The 10,388-nt window shown below is 44.7% G+C and overlaps 1 pseudogene; it reads right to left on the minus strand.

Moving 5' to 3' along the window:
- Positions 1 to 2,681: 2,681 nt before the first annotated feature.
- On the minus strand, positions 2,682 to 2,800 carry LOC124546167 (annotated as a pseudogene).
- Between the last annotated feature and the right edge of the window lie 7,588 nt (positions 2,801 to 10,388).

Consider the following 10,388-nt stretch of genomic DNA (forward strand, 5'->3'; position numbering starts at 1 on the left):
GGCTTGTGGAGCATTCAGTAATGCTCCACATTCTTGAAAAGTAAATGAAGCCTTTGATTCTAAACGTCATTTTAGAAAGGCCTCAAAGTGTTATGTTCATGCACGTAAAAGATATATACCTGTAAAATCTGACGCTATCGAAAACAACACTTTTTGTTCCTTTGGCACTTTAAGACAAACCTCAAGCTTCTATCTTCATTTGCGTAGAAGAAACTGTCTTGTGACCAACACAATATTACGTAACTACACAATGGCGATAAGACGAATCCCGGCGGAGGTTCGAGTCCTCCCTCGGGCATGAGTGTGTGTGTTTGTCCTTAGCATAATTTAGGTTAGTAGTGTGTAAGCTTAGGGATTGATGACCTTAGCAGTTAAGTCCCATAAGATTTCACACACATTTGAACAGTTGATAAGACGAATCCGGAAGTCCATGCGGCTAGTAATGACATGGTAGAGTACGCTAAAAACAACTATGTTCCAGCACATAAGAAGGAAACCACAGCACAGTTAACTAATCTCACTAATCAACAAGCGCAGAAGGCTTGAAATGAAAGATTACACAGCTAAATGACAAATATAAGACCAACTGTAACAGTGTAACATTACAAACGCAAACAAAAATAAACATAATTGTTAACTGGAAATACTGTACATTTACCATTCATACAACATTATTCTTGGAATAAGAAATGGTTGTAAGAAACTGTATGAGAAAGTGTGAAGTGATGTTGCTGTATCTGTTCTTGTGCTCTGTGTACCAGATAACGAAATATCCCCGCGACACGAGTCACAATATTTCGGGACATAGTCTCACTGGTACATCCTGCAAAAAATGTTTTCGCGCTTCACAGTAATCTTTAATTAGCAACTGATACCCAAATAACAGGCACCTGTGCCCGGGCCGATAACTACTGGAAAATAGACGGGAGTGAAGATGAAAAAGTGTTATTTTATAAATTTCCAAATACAGTTGCAGACTTTAATCAATTTCATGAAACATGAACACATTAGCGTAAGCAATGATTCTTTTTTTCTGATATTTTTTCTGATATGACTCAGCAGTACGTTTTTTTTCCCTACAAACGAGTACGTACAGCACGCGTTGTACTCTCAACGCGAGACTACTACAGCTCCTCCGCAGTTCTACCCACATATTTGCATAGTAGATTCGTCATACCCTAAGAATTATTTTCTCCTGGTCAGGTGTTACAGTGCACACAATACGAGGTACCGTAGGAGTAGTCTAGCTCTGTGCATCGAGTTGTCTCTTCGTTCCAAAATCGAGAACAAATTAGTTGCTTATCGGCTACAGGCGCAGGTTTCGGACAACTTGCATTACATGCACTTCGCCTCAGGTGTCTTCAGGTTTTCAGAGCAAGATGGATATTAGATTTTACCGTTAAATGGAGCAAGATCAACATAAATTTTATTATGAATTAACGTTCTCTTATGTATACGGTATGCGTTATAGTGTTTCTGGAACGTATCAACTTTACTCTGGACAAGGAGGCCGGGTATTTCATAGTGGGAATTTTATAGTTTCTCTACATCATTAGACACACTAACACAAGCTGAGTGAACTCTGGTGGCACAGTCAATACAGTAATGAAAGGATTTCGTTTGCCGAAATAAAAAAATGCAATGAAATCTGAGGAACCTGTTGGCACAGAGCGAAAAGAGTACGCAAGGAAAGCGTACAAAAAAAAAAAAATGGTTCAAATGGCTCTGAGCACTATGGGACTTAACATCTATGGTCATCAGTCCCCTAGAACTTAGAACGACTTAAACCTAACTAACCTAAGGAAGCGTACACTAGGAAGCACACGACAGTAGCAGAGGTGGAAGGAAGCAAGTGGCTGCGTGCAGCAGGTGGCGGAGCAGGTGGTGGAGCGCCGGCAGCCGCACGTAACGAAGACTCCGCTCCCCTCCCAGAGCTCGAGTTCCTCTTCCTCTTCCCGGACCACCGGCGGCCGGCCGGCCAGAGCGAAGGCTCCTCTCCGCCAACATTAATCGGCCACGATTTTCTTTTATAATTACATCACGACCGGGCGAGCGGCGGCGCAAGGGCAGCGGTTTCCCACGGCTGCAGCCCGCAGCGGGCGCGCGCTCGGTGCCGATAGCCGGGTCCGCATAAATCATGGCACCGCGGCCGCTGACTCCGGCAATAACTGTGGCTGCCGCCTTCCGGAAGACACCCCCACGTGTATATCCCCTTCTTCTCTGGCCTAAGACAGTACTCGTCAGACGAGTCGCAAACTTAGCAACGTCCTCACGTGCAAGTCCTCTTGATCGCTGTAGTAAGCCAGCAGCACTCTCCTCTGACTTCATAGCTCTGTTCATAACTGTACCATTAACTCCACAGCTGCAGTTAGGAGGGGCAGACTGCGCACCATCGTTTGAAATTATACCATATGCATCGCTCGTAAGGGAATACCTGTTTACATGGGGAGATGGTTCATAATAAAACGAAACAAACACCGTTCGAACAGGTCTTGAAGGTCCAACGACACCGACTGGCCGACGTGTCATCCTTAGCCCGTAGGCGTCACCGGATGCGGATACGGAGGGGCATGTGGTAAGCACATCGCTCTCCCGCCGCTGTCAGGTTTCGTGACCTGTGCCACTACTTCTCAATCAAGTAGCTCCTCAATTGCGCACACAAAGGCTCAGTTCGCCCCGCTTGCCAACAGCACTTGGCAGACTCGGACAGTGACCCATTCAAATACTAGCCAAGCCCGACAGCGCTTAACTTCGGCGACCTGACGGGAACCAGTGTTACCACTGCGGCACGGCCGTTGGCTCTCACTAACAATAACTTCGATATAAAAGTGGCTACTGCCAGACGGGTTGCACAATACAACCGCAGGACTAACAGTTGTTAATACCAGGGCGAACCTGAATTTCACCGACAAAAATTCAAAGGTTCTTCATACATATTTTCTGAATAATTTGGTACAGCGGGCTCGTCGCAGATTAATTGCATCTGGCTTAGTTTCTTGCCCCATTTATCACTGTATCTAAAATGTAAATTTAAAATATCTGCACAACAGTGCAAATGTCAAAGGTACGCGCTGAGTGTTGTTTGAAACATTCTTTTTCCATTCACTCGCGATACTTGCGGTTGGTGACAGTAATGCCCCTTTTACTCTTCGTCTCCGATCTTGCATTCAGTACTGCTCGCATCTGTATCGGATTTGTCCTTTGGTCGTGGTAGTTGTGCGTTAACCGTGATAAATAGCGTTATGGATAATTTTACTGACGAAAAGTGGACTATCATGCATCTCTATATGGATTCACTAAACGCAGTGCGGTTTGTAATTGAAAATGTGTCCATTGCCATAAGGTTCGGGATCAGTCCCCCAATGGGATGTCACGGAGGGGACTGCCAAAGGGAAGGTGACCATGAGGAAAAGATCGAATAATCAACGAAAGGATAACGTCCTACGAGTAGGAGAATGGAGTGTCAGAAATTTGAACGTGGTAAGGAAACTGCAAAATCTGAAAAGGAAAAAGCAAAGCCTCTGTCTCGCTATAGAGAGGGTCAGTCAAGAAAAATGGGAAGACCGTAGAGATTTCTGGTCAACGAATATAGGGTAATATCGACAGCAGCAGAATATGATAGGACTTGTTATCATTAGGAAGGCAGGACAAAGAGTGAGTTACTGTGTACGGCTGAGTGAGAGGGTTGTTCTCGTTAGAAACGATAGATAACCAACGCCAACAAGCGTAGTACAGGTATACATGCTGACCTCGCATACAGAGGATGAAGAGATAGAGAAAGTATATGAGGATATTGAACGGGTAATTCAATACGTAAAGGGAGATGAAAGTGTAATTGCCATGGGGGATTGGAGCGCGGTTGTAGAGGAGGGAGTAGAAGAAAGGGTTATAGGAACAATGTGGGCTTGGTAGACAGAAGAGGACGACTAATTGAATTCTGCAATTTATGTCAGCTAGTTATAGCGAATACCCTGTTCGAAATCACAAAAGGAGGACACGAAAGTTATCTACAAAGGAACTTTCTGTAATAGAAGACATAACTTAAATCGATTGACGAAAGAAGAAAGTACAAGTAAAAATTAAAACAATGCAAAAATGTAAGTCACTTAGTAGAGAAATAAACAGGAAATACGGAGAAGTCAGGACGAAATGGCTGCACAAAAAATTAACATAGAATAGACAGCGGAGAAGTGGAAAAAGTACACAGGACTCCTCTACGAGGGGGAGGACTTGTCTATTGACGTGACAGAAGAAATGAGAGTTGATACACAAGACATAGGGAGTCCAGTATCTAATTTAATTTATTTTAATTTAATTTCAGAATATAACAGAGCTTTGAAAGACTTAAGATCAAATAAGCCAAAACGGATAGAAAATATTCCTTTGTAATGTCTCAAATTATTTGGAAAAGTGGTAATATGACGACTATTCAAGCTGGTATGTAGAATCTATGACACATTTATAATAATTTCTGCCACACAAAATAGGGGACGCTGAGAGAGGAGCTCGTGTGGGGGGGGGGGGGGGGGGGGGGGGGGGGGGAACTGGGGAGGGGGGCGGTGGTCGCATGAAACCACGCAGAAAACTGATTAAAAAAAACCGCAGCAACAGAAACGCCATCACAGTGGTTTTGCATCTGTGCATAGAAACCGGTTCATCCAATGTTACGAGGATTACGTATTACAGACCTTTTTACAGTTTTGGACGTGTTTTCACAGACATAAAGATAATCGGAGACCCAAACCAAATAAATCATAATTATACCATTACTCGATAATGAGCCCCGAGGACAACATGTCCCTTATATTAAAATATTCAGAAAATATCACTAAACTATCTGCAGACTTCCGTTGATGTAGTTCCGGTACACCCTACAAAAGTGTTTGACTGGTGCATTTTACGTCGCATTTATGCAGGGTGTTCCAGAGGAATGGTTAATATTCATAAATATGACGGGAACGATCTTACGAAGCAAAAAAGTCTAGTCGAGATGGGCTCAAAAATTCATATACCTTATGAGCTACGAACACTTCGAATAATCATTCCTGTCATATCGGTAAATATTGACCATTCCTCCTGGGTCACCCTGCGTAGTCTGTTTCCTCCAAAGGAGCTGCAGTACAGCGCTCTAAAAATCAGTCAGCAGTCTTCCGAACAAAAAAAGGCACAAAAGTGACAACGATAAGCAACTTTGTCTTTACTTTAGATAAAGCCATACTAGACATTTTTAATAATTAACCATACATTAATGGAAATTTCACCGAATAGGTTTTATATTGTACGTGTGAGAAACCTTTCACAATAGTTCACTGTGGTCCTAATAGTAAGTTCACTGGTATGTGTGTGGCTATTTTATTTACGAATCATGTCTCTGCTTCTACTAGTTAAATGAGTAATAAGTAAAATACCTATTTGGGAACGATTCCCAATACCCGGTACTCTGCCGTGTAGGACACAAACAGGCGGCTGAGAGCTATCGGAAATCGAGACCAGGCTGCAAGGTTACAGACTGAAATTGTTGGACCCAATATAGCGCCAACAATAGGCAGTGGCCTAGGTTACCTCTCGGGTAATATTACTGACACAGCACTAAGATCGAAAGTTGTTTTTACATTCTTATGTAGAGGTCCTCTTGCTGGCTGACGTACTGGAATGCTAATCTATTTAATGGTACTGAAAAAATTTTATAGGTGAAATACATGCGCGGCAGTATACATGGTGTTTCGAAACTTCCGTTACAAGATTCTAGGACTTGTAGAGAGGAGTGAGCACATAATATTTTGAACAAGAACCTATGTTCGGAAACGTACCCTTTCCGTTCTATGACGGTTTCAATTCAGATTTTTCACTCATCCACTTCTGCTTGAGGAATTGAATTAGGCGTGACGCAGTTATCACTTAAGCACTTTTGTTTGTATTAACACTTATACGTTACATCTTTGCATTCTTCCATAAAAAAGAAACCATCATACATACGTACAGAACAGCACTGATGCATTACAACAGCGGCTCGATGTGCGACCGCCAACGTTGCTACCAACATTGTATCGAAGAAGGATGTTCTGGTACACACTCTCCATGCGACCTGGAGTCTCTTCAGTTTCTATAGCAGATGCCAGAACTCGTGCCAGCAGATCTTCCTATACGTCTCTACAAAAATCTCGTAAATTAAACTTTGCATACAACCCCACAACAAGTAATCCATAGGAGTGAAACCCGGCGATCGAGGCGGCCGCAAGGTTGGATCACTTCAGCCTATTTATCTTTCGCATCTTCTGTTGAGATGTCTCCGAACCACACGTGAGAAATGAGGTGGTGCATCATCATGCTGAAACCACATTTCCTGACGCATTCAGTGGCACAGCTTCCGAGAACGGGTCTAGTACGTTTTGTAGGAAGATCAAGTATGGAGGACCAGTTAGCTTGAGTTGAAGCAAACGTAGACGCGTTACACATCTGAACTGAAACTGTCATAAAACGGAAATGGTACGTTTCCGGACATGGATTCCTGTTCAAAATAATGTGTATCCACTCCCCTCTACAAAAGCTGTAAGTTTGTAACGGGAATTTCCGAACACCATATATAAGGTGCGTGTTCGAAGTTTAGTGTATTTACAGATATCTACATGACGATATATACGAAGAACATGTACTTGCTCATCAAGAGACAGATCCAGAAATGACATATAATGCAAAGACAATGAAGGCGACGCAAACACAGACAGTGCCTTGTTTTGTGAGACCACTGCTGGAACTCGACAGGCGCAGACTAGTGGCGCTACCGCAGCGGCGGTGCTGCGCCTCGCGCGTTGGACGCCGCCGCCGCCGCCGCCGCCGCCTGCAGCGCACCGACGACCATGACACACATCAATCTGCGGCCGGCGTGTCGGGCTCCTTTTGCAGCGCGGCTACTTGCTGCCGACTGCGGCGGCGAGAGGCGCACACCAGAACCTGTTCGCCCTTATCGGGGACGTTGCCTTGTCGCAGCCCCGCTGGTCTAGGAGAGCTTACCGCTTTCCAGCGCCTGTCCGCGCCGACAGTTTAGTTTTAATCTCCGCCTTTACTGGGTGGCAGAGCCCCGTTGCACCCTGTATCCAACGTCTGCTCGCCGCCTAAACAGTCTCACGCCAGCTTGCACCTACAGTACTTCTAGTCGCATCTGGTTGTCCTTCGCACAGTTCACATTCATCCTGCCATTACACTTGACCCAATGGAGTGTTGAAAATTATTTTTATCGTCTCATTACTTGGTGTGAATCGCTCGGATTTTCACACGAAAATACGATGGTCAAGAAGACGTTTCTGCTACTACGAACAGAGACTTAATTTTCTTTCACAAAATATTTCATTCTTAATAGTAGCTTCAATACAGCTTTCTTCCCCACTCTGCCTTTTACGGACCCCTGACACGTCTCGGCTATCTTCCACGTAGGTCTAGGGGTGGTAAATAATTTCTGAAGCATTGCAGACACTATGCGAGGACAGTGCAATAGACAATACAGCGTCGTGTATGGAACACAAACACGACGTCTCATGCTGCAGCAAGACGTCGCGAGAGCAGGCCGCGATGGCCGAGCGGTTCTCGGCGCTTCAGTCCGGAACGGCGCGACTGCTACGGTCGCAGGTTCGAATCCTGCCTCGGGCGTGGATGTGTGTGATGTCCTTAGGTTAGTTAGGTTTAAGTAGGTCTAAGTCCTAGGGGACTGATGACCTCAGTAGTTAAGCCCCATAGTGCTCAGAGCCATTTGAACCATTTGAACATCGCGAGAACATGCGATTGAGTTGCATTTTTTTTCTCTTATTAAAGCCTCATATCGCTGTTTGATAATGAACGAGGTATCTTTTAGTTATTTGACACTATCGTTATGATTCTCCTAAACTAAGTAATTAGGTCTTTTCCTTACAAAAAGTGAACAAACGAAGACGTTGATCGAATTCCTACATTAAAATGTAGGTGGAAACAAAACGAAAACATTATGATTCTCCTAAACTAAGCAATTGGGTCTTTTCCTTACAAAAAGTGAACAAACGAAGACGTTGATCGAATTCCTGCATTAAAATGTAGGTGGAAACAAAACGAAAACTAAGACACATCGGACTTTTACGAGAACATCCGACATCCGTACTCTCTGGTTCAGAGTGTTGCAGACTTGAGCCGATGCGCAACATCAAAGGGCAAAGCTAGTTTTGAAATGTTCCCTTCGTCCGTCCACAGAGCTTCTGTGGCGTCGCGCCAAATTCTAGTCACGGCCGTGATTAAAGTTCACACAATCACACACACTTAGCGGTGTGCGGCGAACGAGACAAATTACGGAACTTACGACGTCGCAGATTTACTTGGAAAAGTTTATTGGCCGATTGGATTAATTCTCCGCGCAGCCACACTATTAAATCAGACTAAATAGGGATCGCCAGCTTTCCTCTGAACCGCGAGACAGGCTTATAATGGTCAGGGTTCCTTAAGCAGTGATTAAAGTCCTGTAGCTATCTACGAGTAACAACTTTCAGAAAGAATTCGAGTGCCAACCACTGGACTGGAAAATGCACAAACCTGACAGCTCACACACCGCCTCCAGCTTGTTCCTAAAACTTCTGTTCGTAACCTCCACAATAACAAAACAGGAAAACAGTTTAAAGCAAAGTGGCTAAAAATCACACAAAAATACCATCACTTTCAGCTTGCACGTAAACGGTAAACGAACATTGTTTATTGAACGCCACCTCTAGCCAGCTTACCGGTCGCGCAGTCCGATATCATGCTTCCGCCTACTTAGCATCTGCGTGCTCCCTACAGCTCAACATTCAATCAGAAAAGTAGGAAAAAGGACTAACACAATATCACGCCAGTGCAATGATATGCACAACTCATTCTTGTACTCTCCCCGCGTCTGGAAAGTAACACTGATCGGCTCGAATTATCACTAACTTCCGACTGAATAAAGTTAAACACTAGAAAAGATTACTTCCACCACAGAGGACACAAGATTTCTGTTCTTAAGTCCAGGGAATTTCGCGAATTCCAAACCGTTACACAGAACTGTGTTCAGTGAGCCACCAAAGAAGAGGTAGGCACTTAAATTAGCCAGTTCCCGCTCCCGCCAATACGACGTCTCTAGAAGGTGCTGCTTTTTGGCCAGGACAGTCAAAAGTTTACACTGAGGTGACAAAAGTCATCGGATATCTCCTAATATCGTAACGACCCTCATTTTGGCGGCGTAGTGCAGCAGTTCGACGTGGCATTGACCCAACAATTCGTTGGAAACCCCTGCAGAAACACTCAGCATGCTGCCTCTACAGCCACCCATAATTGTGATATTGTTCCTGGTGCAGCATTTTGTGCAGGAACTGACCTCTCGATTATGTCTCATTTAAATGCTCGATGGATTCATGTCGGGCGATCTGGGTGGCCAAATCATTTGCTCAAAATGTCAAGAATGCTCTTCAAACCAATGACGAACAACTGTAGTCCGATGGCGCATTTTCATCCATAAAAATTCTATCTTTGGGAACGTGAAATCTGTGAATGGCTGCAAATGGTCTACAAGCAGCCGAACATAACCATTTCCAGTCAATGATCCGTTCAGGTGGACCAGAGAGGCCATCCATCCCATGTAAATACAGCCAACACCATTATGAAGCCATCAACAACTTGCACAGTGCCTTGTTGAAAACTTGGGTCCATGGCTTCGTGCGGTCTGCGCCATACTCGGAACGCTACCATCAGCTCTTACCAACTGAAATCGGGACTCGTCTTAACAGGCCACGGCTTTCAAGTCGTCTATGGTCCACCCGATATGGTGATGGGTCCAGGAGAGGCGCTGCAGGCGATGTCGTGGTGCTATCAAAGGTACTCGCGTCGTCCGTCCGCTGCAATAACCCATTAACGCCAAACTTCGCCGCACTGCCCTAACGGATACGTTCGTCGTACGTCCCATATTGATTTTTGCGGTTACTTCACGCAGTGTTGTTTGTCTGAGCACTGACAACTCGACGGCAAACGCCGCTGCTCTCAGTCGTTAAGTGAAGGCCAGAGCATCGTCTGTGGTGAGCGGTAATGGCTGAAATTTGGTGTTCTCGGCACTCTCTTCACACTGCTGATCTCGGAATATTAAATTTCCTAACGCCTTCTGAAATGGAACGCCCCCTGCGTCTAGCTGCAACTACCAATCAGCGTCCAAAGTTTGTTAATTTCCGCCGTGCGGCCATAATAACGTCGGAAATCTTTTCACGTGACTCACCTCAGAACAAATGACAGCTTGGCCAACGCACTGCCCTTTTATATCTTTGCATGCAATACTATCGCCATCTGTATAAGTGCATATCAGTATCCCACGACTTTTGCCACCTCAGTATATTTCTACCCGCTACTGGCAACCACTGGCCTTCCCA

The sequence above is a fragment of the Schistocerca americana genome, chromosome 8 (genome assembly GCF_021461395.2).
Source record: "Schistocerca americana isolate TAMUIC-IGC-003095 chromosome 8, iqSchAmer2.1, whole genome shotgun sequence".
Taxonomy (NCBI): domain Eukaryota; kingdom Metazoa; phylum Arthropoda; class Insecta; order Orthoptera; family Acrididae; genus Schistocerca; species Schistocerca americana.